This window comes from Microtus oregoni, unplaced genomic scaffold (genome assembly GCF_018167655.1).
Source record: "Microtus oregoni isolate MIOR12 unplaced genomic scaffold, Mior012 000012F_ref0000307, whole genome shotgun sequence".
Lineage (NCBI taxonomy): Eukaryota > Metazoa > Chordata > Mammalia > Rodentia > Cricetidae > Microtus > Microtus oregoni.
In genome coordinates, this window is record NW_024543071.1 from 28,640,852 (window position 1) to 28,660,363 (window position 19,512).

At 38.5% G+C, this 19,512-nt stretch overlaps 1 protein-coding gene and 1 pseudogene across 2 annotated transcripts in view; both read left to right on the forward strand.

The window, feature by feature from the left end:
• The window catches only part of Prkg1 (protein kinase cGMP-dependent 1), a 1,122,235-nt gene that overhangs the window by 221,287 nt on the left and 881,436 nt on the right, over positions 1-19,512 (forward strand). The gene's annotated exons all lie outside the window — the stretch shown is intronic.
• On the forward strand, positions 6,623-6,737 carry LOC121454819 (annotated as a pseudogene).

Consider the following 19,512-nt stretch of genomic DNA (forward strand, 5'->3'; position numbering starts at 1 on the left):
TTAGAGTCTGTTACTTTTAAGAAGTGTTTCCTGTTGAGGTCGCTGCTGCTGGCTTAGTCCACGGAAAAAACTCTTGTTGTATCTTTTATTTTTACTTTTTGGCATTTCATGAAAGTGACAGGACGATGAAAAGTGACCTGCTGTTTGGCCCTCCCCTGCCTCAGCGCAACAGCTTCTTGGTTTGAGTAACTGAGCAGTCCCCCCTCCAGGCTGCCTCTGTGTGTATATTCCTGTGTTTCTCCGTCTCCCTCTGCGTCTACTGGAGAAGAACCCCAGCTTAATAACTTAATAACACTGTCCCCCCGCATTCTAGTGCACGCTTGATTTATGCCTTTGGTAACCTCATATTCAACAGAAGAATATTGTTGCAACAATATCTGTCACCACATGCTACCCTGCTGCAGAGTCACAAGATAAGTATTGTAATTATTACACTTTACTGTGTGGGGACAGAACAAGGTACTAGTGAGTCCAGACTGGAAATGTTGCTGCAAGAGGGTTTGTTGTTCCTTTTCATAGACCTAAGAGCTATTCAATATGTATGTGTCACGATCCCTAGGAAGATGCCCGTTGCCATAAAGCACACTGAGGCGGGGATGTGCCTGGCCCCCCACTGGTGGTTTTATGAGTCAGTGTACCCGTGGAACAAAGCTCTGTGGGGGCTGATGGGATAGAACCTGGCTTTCTGTTACTCTCAGCTCAGGTTGTCAGGAGATGCACTGTCTGACTCAGTGAGGCAAACAGAAGAGAAAGCATGCCGTTCCTGAGCGTGGTCCTCACTTTTCTCTATGGATGGATTTGCTTATGCAGTTGCCTTTCCTGCATGATCTCTGTTTATGCCGAACTTGAAGTCTTAGCTGTCTTCAACGCATAGCCTAGGCTTGACCTTTGTCATCTAGTCAATCTTTCCCTGGTGACTAGATCTTTAATTCTCTACTGTGTGCCTATGTGAGTTTCCCCTCAATTCCTGTGGCTCTCATAGGATACATTGTATGAAGGCCTATTTTTCTGCTTCTGTTTTTTCCCAGTTAGATTGTAGCTAAGCAGCAGAACATCTCTGGACCTGTCCTAGCTTTTGGTGGTGTATGGAAGCACCAAGTGTAGGCAATAAATGCTCTAAAGGGAAGGTGAATCTTTAGTCTGCAACAAAAGTTGCAGTTTCTTATTTATTTTTATTCAATCTTCTGGCTTTATTGTAGCTCCAGTGAAATAAACTTACACACACATTTCTCAATTCTCTTTTAAGATATATCATAATTTCTAAGCAGTTGCTAGTCTCTTAGGAATGTACCAATTACCAGTGACAGAGCCAGAAAGTATTTTTGGTTCGCTCAAGTCAGGATCAAAGGTCTCAGAACCAAACACGCTCCAAGGCATAGCTCTTTGAACTGTGCTCAATTGCAAGCCCTCTTCCTGTGGAAACTAGGAACCAGTGCTGTGGAGAGCTGGGCCTGGCTACATTCTTGTTGGAAGATCATCTGATCTTTCCTAGATCAGCTTTGTGTCATGGCTTCAATTCAGAAAACTGTCACCCAAGTTGAAAGCTGACTGGGGAGGAGACTTTACAAAGGTGTGCTTGTTATGGCTTCTCAGTTTGGTGAGTAAATCCTGTCTGACTCCAGTGGCTGGAGAACCGGCACTTGAAAGACAGAGTATGAGAACTGACCAGGGTGCAGTGGCTACGGAGAAGGGATTAATTTCAACACAGGTACTATCCGTTTCTATTCTTTATAATGTTCTCTAGGCTGCCAGTTTTCTACAAAGGAAAATAAGTAACCTAACTCCCAACTGTTGCCATTCTTCCTTGTATTAGTGGATATAAACGTGTCTGAAGCATCCCTTAGGTACTTATAATTAGACACCAAGCTGAACGGGACAAACTAAAATGTGTCCAAGTTCTTCCCCCAGCATCATCCTCCGTGTTTGATGAATGTCTCACATTCAAGATGTCTCAGCAAATCCCATTTGCAGTTACCTGACCAACACCTACTCTGTCCTCCTACAGCCAGCCACTCTTCTCTCCTGGTAGAGGAAGCCCCATTTCCTCTACGGTGATGGCCCAAGGAGTTACTTTGCAGACAGATGAGTTGTAGCCAAGGCATCCTAATGTTTCTTTCTTTCTGAAATCATTAGAACTTGCAGGCTATCATTTCTATTCTTTTTGTGTGTGTGTGTGTGGTGGTGGTGGTGTTTTTCAGTTTTGCTTTTTATTCCTCCCTCCACAGTCCTGGTCAGAGGTAACTTTTGTCTTCGATATTGACCCAGCTTTCTGTGTTCATTACAATGTAGGCATCTTGAACCTGCTCCCAAATGTAAATTTTTCAAAAATCAGCTCCATATTCTAGTTGCTATTATGTCTTTCATAAGTAGGGACTTAGTAGTAGTTGAATAAATTTCAAGTTTTATTAAAATAGAACTTAGTCTTTCATTTCTTCCATCTCTCTTAGATTCAATTACTAAGTAAGAAAGAATTTAAATTGTAGTAGAAGGAGTGGGCTGCGTCCCAGTCGCCTAGCTAGCTTAACCCCCAAAATAACCACACAGAAATTGTATTAATTACATTACTGCCTGGCCCATTATATCTAGCCTCTTCTTGGCCAACTCTCACATCCTGATCTAACCCATATCTACCAATCTGTGTAACACCATGAGGTCATGGCTTACTGGGAAAGATTCAGCATGTCTGACTCTGGTGACTTCATGGCAGCTCTCCCTGTCTGCCTTCTTCCTCCCAGCATTCAGTTCTGTCTTCCAGCCTATCTAAGTACTGCCCTATCAAAAGGCCGAGGCAGTTTCTTTATTTAAGCAATGAAAGCAACACAAATACAGAAGGACCTCCTACACCATTAAATATAAATTATTGGTTTTTTTTTTATCACCCACAGAAGAAATAATATCTGGTCACTGAAACTTCATTGGTGGGAAAAATATCTATGAAATGTGTCTCTATACGTGTCTGTGTATATACAGATGAGGAATAATTAATTTGAGGCACTTTTTAATTACCACAAAAAAAGATGATTCTGCTTTTTAACAATACAGTAACCAGAGATGGTAACTTGTTGTGGCTCAGAGGTGGGAGCTAGATTGGTTTCCGCTAAAGGAAGATCAGGTGCCAGGGCCTCTAGCTGTGTCTATTAATGTTCCCTGGCACTATACTGAGGGTCAAAGAAGCACAGACTCACTGTTACCTGTTGGCATATAGGATCAGATGTCAGAAACATGTACTCAGTTAGTAGGCTTCTGTTTGCAATATTGAGGATGGGGAAAGGTTTAGGGAACAAAGGAATGAGAAACCGATTGTTTTCATAAATGCTAAGAGGAGGCTTTCAGAATGCAGAGGACTTTGGGGAATTTCACCAGGGTACAGACAGGCAGAAGATTGAGGTGTGTGGAGGGCACAGCAGGGAGACCAGGCAGCCTGCAAAGGTCCAAAGCAGGGGCAATGGGAGTTTTTCTTCCTCTCTGGACACGCTCCACCAAATGCTGTATTTGACATGCGCTGCTAGGACATGACAGAAACACCCCTAGGAGTTTATATTCTTCTCACTACCTGCCTCAGAGAGAACAAGACTATGGTGTAGAAGATTCGTAGAAATGGCATATTAAAAATTGACATTAAATCGTGCACTATTACAGTTACACCCCGTTGACTTATCTCCAGAAAGCATTTTGTGACTGCCAACCACGACTGAGTACGGTGGGCTTGGATAAACTGAGACCAGCAGCTTTTCAAATGGCTTTCAACAGTTAACTGAGGAACCTCTCCAGTAATGTGGGAAGAGCTGATTTTCTTAAACTATCCATTTAAATAGGCTTTCAGGTCTCTGTGTTTGTGTGGAAGGGAGAAAGAGGAAGATGGGGTTTGATGGGTGCTGATGAACAGATGGAAACTGTTCTCTGTTAGAGATGCTTTCTCCTGTGAAGTGCACAAGTGCATCCTTTGCTGGGTTAGGAGTGAAACCCATTTAGGACTTTTAAAAAATAATACTTCTATAAAGCATAAATATAACAAAATTTCTTAAAAATGACCTTTAAAAGCCGGGTGGTGGCGGCACATGCCTTTAATCCCAGCATTTAGGGGGCAAAGGTAGGCAGATCTCTGTGAGTTTGAGGCCAGCCTGGTCTACAAGAGCTAGTTCCAGGACAGGTTCCAAACTTACAGAGAAACCCTGTGTTGGAAAAAAAAATAGGACCTAAAATGATATATAGATATGTACTGGCTTATACCGAGTCTCTAGTTGCAACCCATGTTCCCATGCATTCATGGGGTTGCCCAGGCTTGAATCCAGCCATCAGACAAGTGTTTTTTTTTTATTTTTTTTATTTTTTTTTCTTTTTCCCAGGTCCCCCCTCCTTCCCTTCTACCTTTTCTCTCCCCATCTCCCCTTACCCCCATCCCACCCCCCCCAAGATCCCATTTTCTCCCCGGAAATTTGGTCTACTTCCCTTAGCGAAGAGGACAACTATATGTTTTTCCTTCGGTTCACCTTCTTCCTTAGCTTCTTTAGGTTCACCTATTGTAGACTCCGTGGTCCTTATTTATGGCTAGAAACCAATTATGAGTGAGTACATCCCATATTCATCTTTTTGGGTCTGGGACACCTCACTCAGGATAGTGTTTTCTATTTCCATCCATTTGCATGCAAAATTCGAGAAGTCATTGTTTTTTACCGCAGCGTAGTACTCTAGCGTGTATATATTCCATACTTTCTTCATCCATTCTTCCATTGAAGGGCATCTAGGTTGTTTCCAGGTTCTGGCTATTACAAATAATACTGCTATGAACATAGTTGAACAAATGCTTTTGTCATTTGATAGAGCATCTCTTGGGTATATTCCCAAGAGTGGTATTGCTGGGTCCAGGGGTAAGTTGATCCCGAATTTCCTGAGAAACCGAAACACTGACTTCCACAGTGGTTGCACAAGATTGCATTCCCACCAGCAATGGATGAGGGTACCCGTTCTTCCACAGCCTCTCCAGCAAAGGTTATCCTTGGTGTTTTTGACTTTAGCCATTCTGACAGGTGTAAGATGATATCTCAAAGTTGTTTTGATTTGCATTTCCCTGATTGCTAAGGAAGTTGAGCACGACCTTAAGTGTCTTTTGGCCATTTGAACTTCTTCTGTTGAGAATTCTCTGTTCAGTTCAGTGCCCCATTTTTTAATTGGGTTAATTAGCATTTTAAAGTCTAGTTTCTTGAGTTCTCTATATATTTTGGAGATCAGACCTTTGTCTGTTGCGGGGTTGGTGAAGATCTTCTCCCAGTCAGTAGGTTGCCTTTGTGTCTTAGTGACAGTGTCCTTTGCTTTACAGAAGCTTCTCAGTTTAAGTAGGTCCCATTTATTCAATGTTGCCCTTAATGTCTGTGCTTCTGGGGTTATACATAGGAAGCGATCTCCTGTGCCCATCTGTTGTAGGGTATTTCCCACTTTCTCTTCTATCAGGTTCAGTGTGTTCGGACTGATATTGAGGTCTTTAATCCATTTGGACTTGAGTTTTGTGCACGGTGAGAGATATGGGTCTATTTTCATTCTTCTACAGGTTGACATCCAGTTGTGCCAGCATAAAACAGTTGAGGCCAGGTAAAGTAGTGTAGTTCCACCTGGCAAGAGTCAAGGAATGTACACACACACACACACACACACACACTTACTTCACATTCTAACCAAACTCTGCATTCATTGTCCAGTTATTCTCTCATTGAAATGTTATAACGGTGATTGGTAATGAATTAGATCTATCCCTAGTAGGAGAGCCTAATTTTCTACTCACATATTACTTTCTTGGAATATTATTCTCACTACAGTTCTGCCATTCATTTTTCCTGAGAACAGGTAATTATCACAAAGAGCAGATGGGCACAAATGAGACATGGAACCAAAACCCAATTAGTATACAGAATTTGACTTGTTCTATTTCGTTCATTTTTCTGTTTTCGAAAGGGCTTGAAGTGTTTCTTAAGAACAATTCCCATGGCTCTCAGATTCTCTCTGGACGTGTTCAGGTGCGATTTTCCATGAACATGAAGTAGTTGAAGGGATTATTCATAGTGATGACTTTTTCCTGGATTTAATAACTTGAGAATAGTCAAAAGTGAGCTCTGACTTTGGAAAAAAGTGTGCTTTTTTTCAGTTGGTGTGTCTGAAAAATCTCCTCCCTAGCCCTTTCAATGCAGAAACTTTATGTCAATAAAGAGTGGACATTTGCACGTGCATGCATTTCCAGAAGGGTGACGTTTTCAGACGATGACTAGATTGTTTCCTATGGAGTAAACACTCATTTGGAATGACTCGCTGCCTGAGCAGATGTTAGAAGAATCTGCAAAATATTCTCAGTGAAATCACTGTTGTAATTACGTTGAAACTCATTTAGGGCTTTTTAAAAATAATATTTCTGTAAAGTATAAATATAACAAAGTTTAGTTTTAAAAGGACATGAAGTGAACCTGTATTGGTACTGGACACTGTGTTTATGGGGTGAGTGTGTGTATGTGTTTGTGTATGTAGGTGACAGAGCAAGGGGATTTAAGAAAGAAAACAAGATGTTGGTTACAGTTCACCTATCACCTAGAAAACTTCTCTTTACAATAGACTGAGACTATTACAGAAAACTACAGCTGGGCTCACTTCAGCAGCACATATACTAAAACTGGAATGACCCAGAGAAGAAGAGCAAGATAGCACAGCCCCTGCACGAGGATGGCATGCAAACTCATGAAGCATTCCATATTTTTGAAAGAAAATATTTTATGACAATATCAAATTCAGTCAATATCTATGCAAAAGTCCAGTCCTACAGAAGGTACTAGAAAGAACCCTCCAATCCTAGGAAGTTGGCAACACCCATGAAAATGCAGGCAATAGATAATTCTACACTAGCAAAACCCAAGAAAGGGAAACACACACCACCAGCACTACCATCTTCACATGGAAAAACAGAAAACACACAATATCTAAAACAATCATGTATATGAAAAACTGCTGGATGTATCATCATTCTTCATCTTATGCTTTACCACAAAGTTATAGTTAAAATAGCATAGTATTGACATAAAAACAGACAGTTGGGTCAATGTATTAAATCAAAGACAAAGACATATATATGCGCACTTATAGACATCTGATTTTTGACAAAGAAGCCAAAATTGTACAATGAGAAAAAGAAAGCATCTTCAACAGATGGTGCTGGCATAACTGGATGATGGCATGTACAGAGGCATGAAAGCAGATCCATATCTACCACCCTGCACAGAACTCAAATCCAAGTGGATCAGACCTCAACATACATGCAGTGGCACTGAAGCTGATGGAAGAGAAAGTGGGAAGTAGCCTTGAATGCCTCGGCACAGGAGACAACTTCCTGAATAGATTTCAGTCACAGCTTTTATACTTGCTAGCTTTGTGGTCATTTACCATTTATTGGTGAATGCCTTTACTTACCAGGAAAATGCACAAATGTTATGGGAGGTTGGTATGAGGAATGCATGGATTAATCTTGGAAAATACTTAGAGTAGACGCTAGCAAAGCACACTATAGGTCATCTAAGGGTCATCATCATTGTCAATTATCATTTTAAAAGATTAGCAAACAACTGAAGGAAATTGCCAAAGACTATGGCAAACAGCTACCAAGAAAGGTTCTTAAGCTGAGTTTTAAGTATAAAAGTTGTCCCAACATGGAAAAGAAAACTTTCTCCAAATGGTGTGTGTGTGTGTGTGTGTGTGTGTGTGTGTGTGTGTGTGCGTGTTTCAACTGTCTTAGCATTCTTTGAAATATATATATTTAGGAAAAAATATGTTTACTGCATATCCAGTTGCTGTAATAGTACTTCCCCAAAATACTTCAAGGCTTTACAATGTACAGACATGAGAAGAAAATTATTATCATTTTCTGTCTTATAGCGTGCACACACACACACCAAATAAATCAGGCCACTTTTTCTTTTATTGTTATAAGTTCAAAACCAGAAAACGATGTGCAGGCAGATGGGAAAGTTGAAGAGGAGGTGGGCGATGCTTAAGCTTCATGTCCCCTGTAGATGCTTGGTTTAGTTGTGTGGAAGGGTTGTGGAGGATGCTTGTTTGTGTGCACTTCTGTTACACATCTGTAATGGAATCATCCATGTGACAACCACGTTTGTAAAAAAAAAAAAAGAAATAGACCTAAAAGTATCACCCGAGTTAGCATGAAGGAAGAAAATAGTTCACTTATTTTATGGTTTGAATATCTTTACCTTTTATTCAGCATTTCTGCTTTGGGGACACAGACAATGTCTAGGTTTTCTCTGAGGCAGTGCACATACACTTTCATTTTTCAGGTGACAAGTATATTCCTGAATTGCTTTTGAAACTTAATTGAGTTATGTAAATTAAGATTACATGATTATAAAAGCAGGAAATTCAAATAGAAAGAAGCAACCAGGTGAATGTTAATCTGAAAGATGAAAAAGTAATTAAAATTCAAATTTCATGCCAATTCATAGGATGTTTGGTGTGTGAAAAAAGACCCCATAAAATAGAAGAAAAGGAAAGTCTATCATTCTTTGTGTTTTCATATACATATACACATGTATGCATACTACAAATTGGGATGATTACAAATTGAGGTTGCTGGAGGTGGATAAGAAAGACTGGGTTATTGAAATTTTAATACACTGAAATTCAGTAGTTATTATAAGAATTCAATGACTTGGATTCTATTTTTATTTACATAAATAAAAGCACTATACCTGAAGACTGTACTTTCTGATTTAGGAATAATTTTTCTGTCCTAGAAATTATGCTTCTGCATTTGAAATTAGCTCAGACAGACAGAGTTTATTAAGAGTGAATAATTACTTACACATATTGGTTCTGGCTTCTGAGTCACAATTAGAATGAAAACCTTGTTTTATATATATATATATATATATATATATATATATATATATATACATATATATAAAGGTACACAAAGAAAATGGGAGATCTAATTCTTTTTTTTTCTTTTTTTTCTTCCTCCCTTCTTTCCTTCCTCCCTCCCTCCCTCCCTTCCTTCCTTCCTTCCTTCCTTTCTTCCTTTCTCTCTTTTTGTGAACTAACTCCCTAATACTGCTTAGGCATTTCTCTCCAAGGGCTGAGACCTTACAGTCTTCTAAATCTCCGATTAAAATCTCACTACACTTTCAATATGAATACCATTTATTTTTTTTGAGACAGAGTCTTATTGTGTAACTCAGGTTGTCCTGGAATTTACTATGTAGACCAGGCTGGCTTCAGACTCACAGAGATCCACCTGCCTCTGCTTCCCGTGTATTAGGGTTAAAGGGATGTGCCATCATAGACTTAACACGAGTACTTTTTAAGGGCCTTATTAGGAATTCAATAACTCGAGTTTCTAAATTGTGTGTTGTGAGTGAACTGCAATAAGTTAGTTATATTGTTAAATATAACTTAATTATATAATTCTGTGTGAGTTCTGGAAGGTGTAGTTTCTACAATAAGGTGAATACAGCACCTGCTATACTCATGCTAGCAATGCTTTTCATAGTTACATTGGAGGCCTGGGCTATAAAATATTACAACTTTGAGTGAGTTGCTTTGCATCAAAAAAAGGAAGGAAGGAAGGGAGGGAGGGAAGAAGGAAGGAAGGAAGGAAGGACTGAAGGAAGAAAAGAAGGAAAGAAGGGAGGATGAGAAAGGAGGGAGAAGGGGATTGAAAGTGGTAGGGAGGGAGGGGGGGAGAAAGAATTTTTTTTAAAGTTGTTCTTAAAGTAGATGTTTAGCTCCTACATTCCCTCCGTTTGTGGCTTACACCGCATCCTCAATTATGATGAAACCACGCCTGGGTGAGATGGAATTTCCTTGTTTAATTTTTCTCATCATTTTTTTTTCCCACACAAAGAATCTGAAGACTGGCATCTAGTGAAGTGTGTTTTTATTACAGTTCACCGATCTTCACAACACACACAAAGCATTCACATAAAAACACAAATTGACGGTGAATGGTTGTAAATGAGCATAATATTGTTATCTTTGGAGGCAGTGACTGTAATGAAGTTTTGCTGTATATATATATATATATATATTCATATATGTGTGCTAAATGCAGTGATTGTAATGGGTAAAGACGCAATTGCTCACAGTAATCTAAAAGTCAAATATATTTAGTAAAAATTGTGAAAACAAGGAGATGATGGTTCAGTGAGTAGAATGCTTCCTGTGCCAGTGTTAGCACCTGAGTTCAGACCCCAGCACTCACACGGAAGTTCAGTGTGCTGGCACGTGTGTGTGTAATTATGGCACTGGAAAAGACAGAGGAATACCAGGGCCCTGCCAATCGGTCTAGCCAATATAGGGAGCCCCAGGTTCAGAGAGAGACCCTGTTTCAAAAATAATATAGAACACAAAAAGAAAGACACCTAGCTGATGCCTTTGGCCTCTATCCTTGAGCGTATGGGCATGTATGCATAGACACACACACACATGAACACACACCAACTAGCACATTGCCTTGAACATATTTTGTTAGTAGACACCAAAGGAAGAAAGGTAAAATAGGAGCTCAGTGGTGGAATGTTCGGGTATTATGTTGGACACATACTAAGTGACAGTCTTGTGACTTTGGGCAAGTTGCCTAACTTCAATAATAGCTCATCTTCTTCATCAATAAAATGTAATTTTTTGATTTTAGCATGGTAGAAATAAACACTCAGATTTTTAGAAATATTTTTATAAACATAGTCATAAACCATAGACATAACCTTGAACTTGAAAGTTGATTTTTTGTTGAGACATGCCAGACAGTGTCCTTCCCGGCTGTCACTTTTTCTCAATTGATGTGGAGCAGAGAACCTGAATGAGTCACCTGATTTTTTTTTAATTAGAGAAGCTGCAACATCATAAATGAATATTGCTTTAATTATTTAAGATGTTACAGTTTCTTGCAAATCTAGAGATGGTTAATATGATGTTGAGGCATATGCTTTGCAGAATTTTCCTAGAAGTGCAGTATAGACAGAGAGATCACATAATATTCATCTCAACACCTATCACTGAAGATATGGAAGCTTAAAATATGTAGAAAATTACAGAATATTATAGCAGCATTAGGGACAGCAATCACCATTAAACCAGAGCTATAGATTATCTTTCTCCATGTCAGTTATGAATAATCATGCATGGTTAGTAATAAATGGATGAATGTCCATAAGAAAGTGAAAGTCCATATTCATTTTTTATTATTGGGGTCTTTATTTGTGCAGAGTTTACATTGGAGAGCTTAGAAAGATGTATAGTAAGTAAAAATACTAAAAACTGGTGCAGATTAAAATGTGTAAGAAAGATTTCAAATTAGTGAAGTGGGAATGATGTAAACTGAAATTTATAATCAATGAAAGTAGAAGCGAGAGGTACATTTAGAACAAAGAAATTGGTTCAGACTTATATTTATGAAGGAAGCACCCATAGTATAATATTTGTTAATAATAATCTTCATTTAGGTATCTTTATTTATGTAATGAGTTATCATATTTAGTATATTCGTTGGTGAAAAGAGAAAATGTACATGGATAAAAATAGATTTTTTTATTTAAGTTAGAGGATATACCTGTGTTAGCAGGGATGAGTAAAACCAATGTACTTTTTACAAATATAATTTGCTTTGAATTTTCAAATTTTATAATAATAAAGGGCATATTTAGTGTAACTCATCACGTAGGCTGCCATTACATGATGCTGTGAGGAGACAAGACAATAATCTCTCTGTGTGATGGATTTTATGTCCATTTGCCTCATCACGATGGTAATTAATGCTGCAAAATTCTCAAAAACATAAGATTAAAAATATGGCCAAATTACTGTATAATCCATCAAAGTCCATGATACTAGAACATACCTAAGGTGTGTCCAAATTTACAAAGATGATTACTCCTTCCACCAAGTCTTTTTTTGCATGCATTCTGAGTATTATAAAGTAGTATTATAAATTATACATCAAAATATTTTCTTGGCTGAGGGATGCCAGTAGGGAACTTCCATACAAAAGTTCTCAATTCCCTAAACTCCCAAATGAGAAACACTTCTGTACTCAAGCATTTTGTACAGGGGACGTTCAGCTTGTGCCACCCACTCTTTAGTTAATAGTGAGGTTGGAGAATGAGAGCAAAAGTGGGTGTTCATGCAATCTCTTGGGTTTGCACTTGCTTTGGCCATAGTAAGAATCTCAACAAGTCATTCAAATAAATGTATTCAAAAAAGAAAAGAAAATTAATGAGTGAAGGCCATTTTTTTCTTCATTTTTCCCTTCTTGTTGACTTGAAAGTTGACCTTCTCTTTCAAACAGGAAATAGTCAACAGTAATTTATTCCCTTTGGACAAACTAACAATAATGAAAGGTTCTCTGATTCTTCCTGGTTCTCTGACTCTTGGAATCTTTCTGTACTCTCTTCCACAATTTTCCCTGAACCTCAGGAAGTTGTGTTGGAAATGTATTCATTGAGTCACAGCACCCCACGATTTCACAAGAGACTTTTGCCTCCAAATTCTTCAATTTATTTAGAAATAAAATTGAGACACACACACACACACACACACACACACATCATATTGTCAATGGTGCTAATAATGAAAATTTTGTACATGAGTTATGGTAGTGATACAATCTAGAGTCTTGATTTTTTTCCTGCCAGTTAGTAATTTAAAAGGCAGGGAAAATCTTTAGTGCAAAATAAAATCTTTTGCACCGGTGGCAGCAAAGAATTATCAAATTCTTTGGCTAATAGCAGCCAGAGTAGCCGTTGAAGAAAGGTGTTTATTGGGGGAGGGACAGAAGCTCATCACATGCCACAGACACACAGAGAAGAAAATGTTCTGCAAAGATGCAGTGAGGTGGGGGTGGGGGCAGACACCCGGGAAGCACAAAAATTCTATCTCTTCTCAAGGAGGCTGGGGTTGCTTAAATCTCTGAGAAATTTTCCTCTCTCATTTAGGGTTAATATGTTTGAAGAATGGTAGAATTATTGGTTGGCCCACAACTGTTGAATTTGTTGAGCTTGCTGGTGTGAGACAAATGCCTTTGTTTTGAGCTGCCAGGATTTGAGGGAGAAGCCAGCCATCTTGAGAGCTTGCCAACTTTATGGCATAGCTGTGGTTCTTTCTTTCTGTCTACCAAGAAGTCTGTTTAACTTTTAGTCCCTCAGTAGCACATACTTGTCGTCCTGCACTGCAGATGTTGTAACAGGAGGATCAGAAATTCAAGGTAATCATTTACTTCACCGTGTTTGAGCAAAACTTGGAATATACATGAAACTCTGCTTCAAAAAACAAAAAAAGTGTAAATATCTATGTGTGTGCATATGTGTGCGTAATTTATATTTCTTGTGTGGAGATGGTTCCAGTAAGTTTGCAAATTTTTTGAGAAGAGGACAGGGCAGTAGAATTTATGGTATTCTCCCCTATGGAGGGAATTTTCTAAATTTCCCAATTTTCTAAATTCTATTTTTTTCTCATCTTTATTTCAATATAATTGACAAATAATGTACATATTCATTTTTTATAAAGTGATGATTTGAAAGATGAACACATTATAAAATGATTACCACAAGCAAATTAACACATTTAATAGCATAATTAGTTAATACACTTGAAGTAGCTACCATAATAATAACTATAATCACATATGATATACTGTCACCACAAAAAGCTATTCTAGTTCTAATTAGCAGCATATATATATATATATATATATATATATATATATGTATATATGTTTGTATATGTTTTCCCTGCCCTGATCCCTGGAATCTCTAAATTCTGCTCTCTAACTGACTGTACTTCAAGAAATGTTAATAATGTTAGCATTACAAGCTATATTTAGTAAACAAAGAAACAATGAAAAACAAAATATAAACTCCATTAAGACATCAGATTTTGTCTATTGACATTTGCTAATAATTGACCCCACTTGGTATTCTCCATGTGAATAAATCCACATGTGTTTGTCTCCCAACTGCTCAGCAGAATGCTTCATGTATGCATTTGCCTATCCATGGGTAAGTATCCACATAGCTGAGTACTTTTTAAAAGATGAGATAGTAGTATTTATAGTGAAATGTGTCTTCTTAGTTTTACAAATGGCTTACTATGTAACATACACTTTGATGTAATTCAGTGGCAATATAGGAAGTAACATGATTTGATAAATGCTTTAACATGATTGCTTATTTTTGGCCATCTCCAGTTTAAAATTTTCCTAGTGCAAATACAGTATTTCAAGAAAGATATCATAATATTATAATGTATATAGTTATTTTCTGTTGATAACTCTTTAGAAGTAGGATTAACAAATAAAATATGTTGGCTTACAAACATATCTCAAATATCATCTATATTGAAGAATGAATTGAGACAGTAGCGCCTAGCTTGGGAAAGAGTATAATTCACGCCATCCTTTTCCTCTGAGGAAAAGTGTGGGGAGAGGTGCTAGAGGGTGGTAATCTGCTTCTCTCTGCCGATCCTGAAAATGGGTTCTTGCTGTCTTAGTTAAGGTTGCTATTGCTGCAATGAAACACCGTGACAAATGCAACTTCAGGAAGGAAGTTTATTTGGCTTCCATGTTCTGAATCACAGTTCATCGAGGAAGCTACAGTATGAACTCAAGCCCCTCAGAAACTTGGAGACAGAAGCCATGGAGAGGTGCTATTTTACTGACTTGCTCCTCATGGCTTGCTCAACTTGTTTTTTATAACATCCAGAACCACCAGCCCAGGGGTGGCACCACCCATAATGGGCTGAGTCTGCCCGTATCACTGATTAAGAAAATGCCCTATAGATCTTGCCTAAAGCCAAATCTTACAGGGAAAATTTCTCAGTTGAGGTTTCTTCCTCTTAGATGACTATAGCTAATGTCAAGTTGACATAAAATGACCAGAACACTTTGGATAAGACAAATCAATCATAAGGACCTAGGTTATAGCAGAGAGGAATAGAGCCTGGAGAGACAGCAATTAAATCTGGTACTTGAAGATAAAGTGGGCACACTTGTGGTTTTATAAAGACCTGTCTCCAGTCAAATATAGTTCTACAGGTGTTAACTTTAGGCACATATTGAAAGAGGTAACAATTTTAATGGAATTGTCTTGATTTTCGTTCCTCTGTCTTTTGGTTCAGGCATTTTCAACAGATCACTGGAATTACAGAGGCACGCGGTAAAGTGTGTCTTCGCACTTCTATAGCCACAGTGCCAAGCTTACTCTTCTGTGATGGCAGCTTCTACCCTCAGGACATCTTCAGCTTTGTCCTCATCCCATTCTTTCGAATAAGAAGTTGTCATGGTCTAGCTTTAGCTCCATATTGTTCAGAAATTTAGAAGATAATATTTTCAAGTGTCAAGGTTATTTGCATTTTTGCTTGAGAAAAAATGTCCATATAGTATCATTTGTTCTACTTTGTGGTAACTATGTCATGTTATTAGATACATCAGTGCAGAGATCCTTCATTTTTATTTTCAACCTACAGGGCTTCCTACACTTTCATAACCTACTCTTGCAGGTCCGTAGAAGCATGAATTTACTTGTCACAGAGCTATGCAGACTCTTCAGTAAAACTCAAGCTCTATTTCACCACTGGGTTTCTTCCAACAGCGGGAGTGAAGAGGCCCACATATGGTTGAAATTATAGAGAGGACTGAGGTGGGCAGAGTCTGCGCCAGTGAAATCATCCACCTTGGAAATAATCCATGAAAACTCTTTGCCCATCTTAGCTATGATATCACTTTCCATTCTCTACCCACTACCTTCACCCTCCCATCAAATATAAAACAAGTATAATTAATTTTAGCATTGACAAGAAAAATAGGAAGAAGGGACTTGGGTTTCAAATACGTGGAAGGAGATGTGTATACTATTTTATTCCACCTTTGCTGTTATAAATATTCTATAAACGCTGAGCATATAAACAGACATGTCCTTCTCCCCGGGCCCCTGATGATCAAAGAGCTGACACATCTACCATCTGTTGACATCTCCTTTAAAACTGCTGCTTCCTTCTTGCAGTGCCTTTATGTGGTGAAACGAGCTATTTGTCCAGCTGGGCTCTGTGTTATAAAAGCTGTAATCCCATTCATGAAGTGGCTACCTTGTGATTGAATCATCCCTCCCAAAGGCTCTACTGCCTAACCCCATCATGTTATTGAATGTCAAACGTGCGAGTTTGGGGAGCCTAAATGCTCCATTTCACACGCTAAACTATTATTTGTTTTATTAGATATAGTTATATAATAAAAGTCTCCTAGGAACTCACATTTGCTGATTAACTTGCTTAATAGGTTTAATTTCCTCAAGGAAAAGATAAGACCATTTTAGCATACTTTTCCCTTTTAAATCTTTTCTTAGGGAACTTTGCTGTTTAGAAGGTAGAAACTGTATTTATGTAAAAATTTCATGTATTGTAAGTGATAGAGTCCTATTAATGTTATAATGTAGTGTGTAAATATTCTCTTTGAAAGTTGGGGATTGCATTTTTGATGAATAAAGCGATAGGCTGAGATTTGAACAGTCTTGTTGCCATGAAAACAGCTAGCTGATTGAGAAAATTCTATTATTTAGTGTTCACAGAATATAAAAAGAGGTACTAAAATATAGAAACTGATGAAAGCTTCCATTTCCTAGAAAAGGATCAAGGAAACAGAGTTTTCACTCTGTCTTAGTTTCTTTGCTGTTGTAGTGATTAATCCAACAACCAAAAGCAACTTCCAGGAGGAAGGGTTTGTGTTGGCTATGGGTACGGAGGGCTCACTGTCTCTAAGGTAAAGAAGTCAGGGCAGCAGGGACAGGGGGCCAGTTCATCACATGGCAATTACACACAGGAAGCAGAGAGCACAATCCAGAAGTGAAGCAAGGCTTTTAATCCATATAGTCTACCCCCTCTGACATACCTTCTCCAGCAATGCTGAACCTCCTAAACATGCCCTAAGCTTCCCAAAGAGTACCTCTAATGGGTGACCAAGTAAATATTCAAATATGAAGGACAATTCTTATTCAGATCTTCAAAATATTTAAGAAACAGAAATTGATTTTGTCATAATATATGACCGATTACTTAAAATATTTTTTCAGAAAGGAAAAAATTGGTCCCTTTAATTCAGACAGATTTATTATGATGAAAGTCACGTTATAAAGTTTCACTTCCATGGTTTTGAATAATGCTTTCAGCTATAGATTACTGAATATCTAAGGTATGTCTCTGGAATTTATTAAGTTATCCAAGCTGTCCTTATCAATAAGGAGGGAGCTGTGAGCTAAATGATAATCTTTTATGTAAATAATTATTTCAGTGATTAAAATAATACAATTAATTAACACCAATTTGATTAGAATTTTAGTCTGGATCAATACATGAACAATTTCACAGAGAATCAATGGAGCATTAATGAAATTTGAGAATATTAGAAGTGTAAGAAATTTGGTCATGTCTTAAATAATGAAACCTATCTTAACATAAATTAATGGTAGAAGGAAAGCCTTAATGAAAACACCACTTATGTAGTTTTTAACCAAACTGTGTCTGGAGCCAGCAAATTGGCCTTGTGGTTAAAGGGACTTGTTGCCAATCTGTTGATCTCCGTGCAATCCCTAGAAACTACCTGATATAAAGAGAACCAAGTCTGCAAATTGTTTTCTAACCGCCATATTCACTGTAGCACAGGTAACACACACACACACACACACACGAACACATGCATGTACACACAATGTGCATGCATTATCGTATGGGTGTGCTAGTTAAGAGACAGTTTGCAGGGAGTGGTTCTCTTTTATACCACATAGGTCTCAGGGAACAAACTCAAGGTCTCAGCTCTTTCAGTAAGTTCCTCTACTGCCGAGCCATTTCCCTTATGTGTTTTATTGTATTTAGCTTTGCTTATTGGGAGAAATTTGTTGGCTTCCCAGAATATAATGAAACAGAACCTTCCTGAGGACAAAAGATATTCATTGTTGTATCTCAAATGCCTGCTATATAGCTAGTTCCCCCAAAATGTTGAGTTGTTTCATGACAAGATATTAGAATTTGATTCTAATATACAAAGTGGACCTCTGCAGTGCGAGACATTTCATGTTGAGAAGGCAATAGGAATCAAGAGGGGCAGCATAGTGTCACTGGGGATGTGAGGTGTGGCCACTGGGATTAACTAAAGCATCCAACTAATGGGACTTGAGGGGTCAGTAAAACAACAGAGCTGCAGTGCCAAGGAATAAAATATGTGCCTTGAAGACTGTGAAGTTGAACTTTCTCATGGGCGTCTCTGAGCAGCTCTAATTTATGGCAACCATAATCCTCTAGCGACATTTTCCAGGAACTCTTGGAGCAGGTAGAGAGAGTTTCTCTAAGCCCAGCTGTGGCACACAGAGAAATCCAGTCTCTCGTGATGTGCCCTGCACGTTCCATCACGTTGGGAGCTGAGATCATACATTCTTTGGCCCACATGTTAGTAATCCAGATGTTTGTACCTATACTTTATGCCTGGGATATTCTTTCAGATGTTTGAAGGTCTGGAGTGGTGTGGATAGACTAAAAGTACTATTATTCTTGTCTTCCTTTTGCAAACTTCACTTTTCAGTAGATCAGAATGCTCAGGACACAGGTAGAGACTTGGCATATGGGACTAGAGACAGAGGATCTGTTCTGAACCAGCTTCCACACTGTCTTAGTCTAAGTGGATTCTTCACAATTGTGCCTCCCCAAGTGGCTGCTTATGGCAGTCGGTTAATTTTAATTGAATGTCAACATTTTCTGCTGAGTTGATTTGGGAAGCTAATCTAATCATTTCTATATCATTGTCCCCTAATCATGGTTGTGAACATTTTCACTGGTGTTTCATGTTTAACAACGGCTTCTATCTTTAAATTACCTTCTTTCAGTCAGACAGATGAGCGAGAGACAGAGATACACAGAGAGAGACGGACAGAGAGACAGGCAGATCCTGGCCGACATCTTCAGGTGTGGTTTAGGCATACAGAGTTTCTTAGTGAAGCTGCCTCCAGCTGCACATTTTCTAAACTCATGAGCTTCGCTGCTCAGAGCCGAGCAATCATTCTCTCCTCCGCTGCTGTCGTGATTTGTGCCTTCCTGAAAGTCTTTTGATGACTCCCATTTTATTAATGACAACGCTTCCTTCCTAGACTAACAAGGCCCTACAGGACCTAGATTCTGCTTATGTTTTCTCCATTCTTCTCCTCAGTCCTCATGGAGTTGGTACTGTAAGTCCCTGGCACGGTCAGTCTTGTGCCTGGAAGTTCTGGCTTCCTCCCTTCTTTCTCTCATTACCCCCACCTTAAATAGATTTCAGCTCAGTGAGCATCTCCCCCAAGAATCCTATATTTTTCCAGAACTTTTTTCCTATATTAAAAAACTTATCTCAAGCCCACATGTTACGGGCATGTTTATACTGATCCATTGCAGTTTCATCCCACTCTTACCATGATTGGTGAACATCTTTCCTTTTCATCAAAAAGTGGAAACTATGTCTTTGTA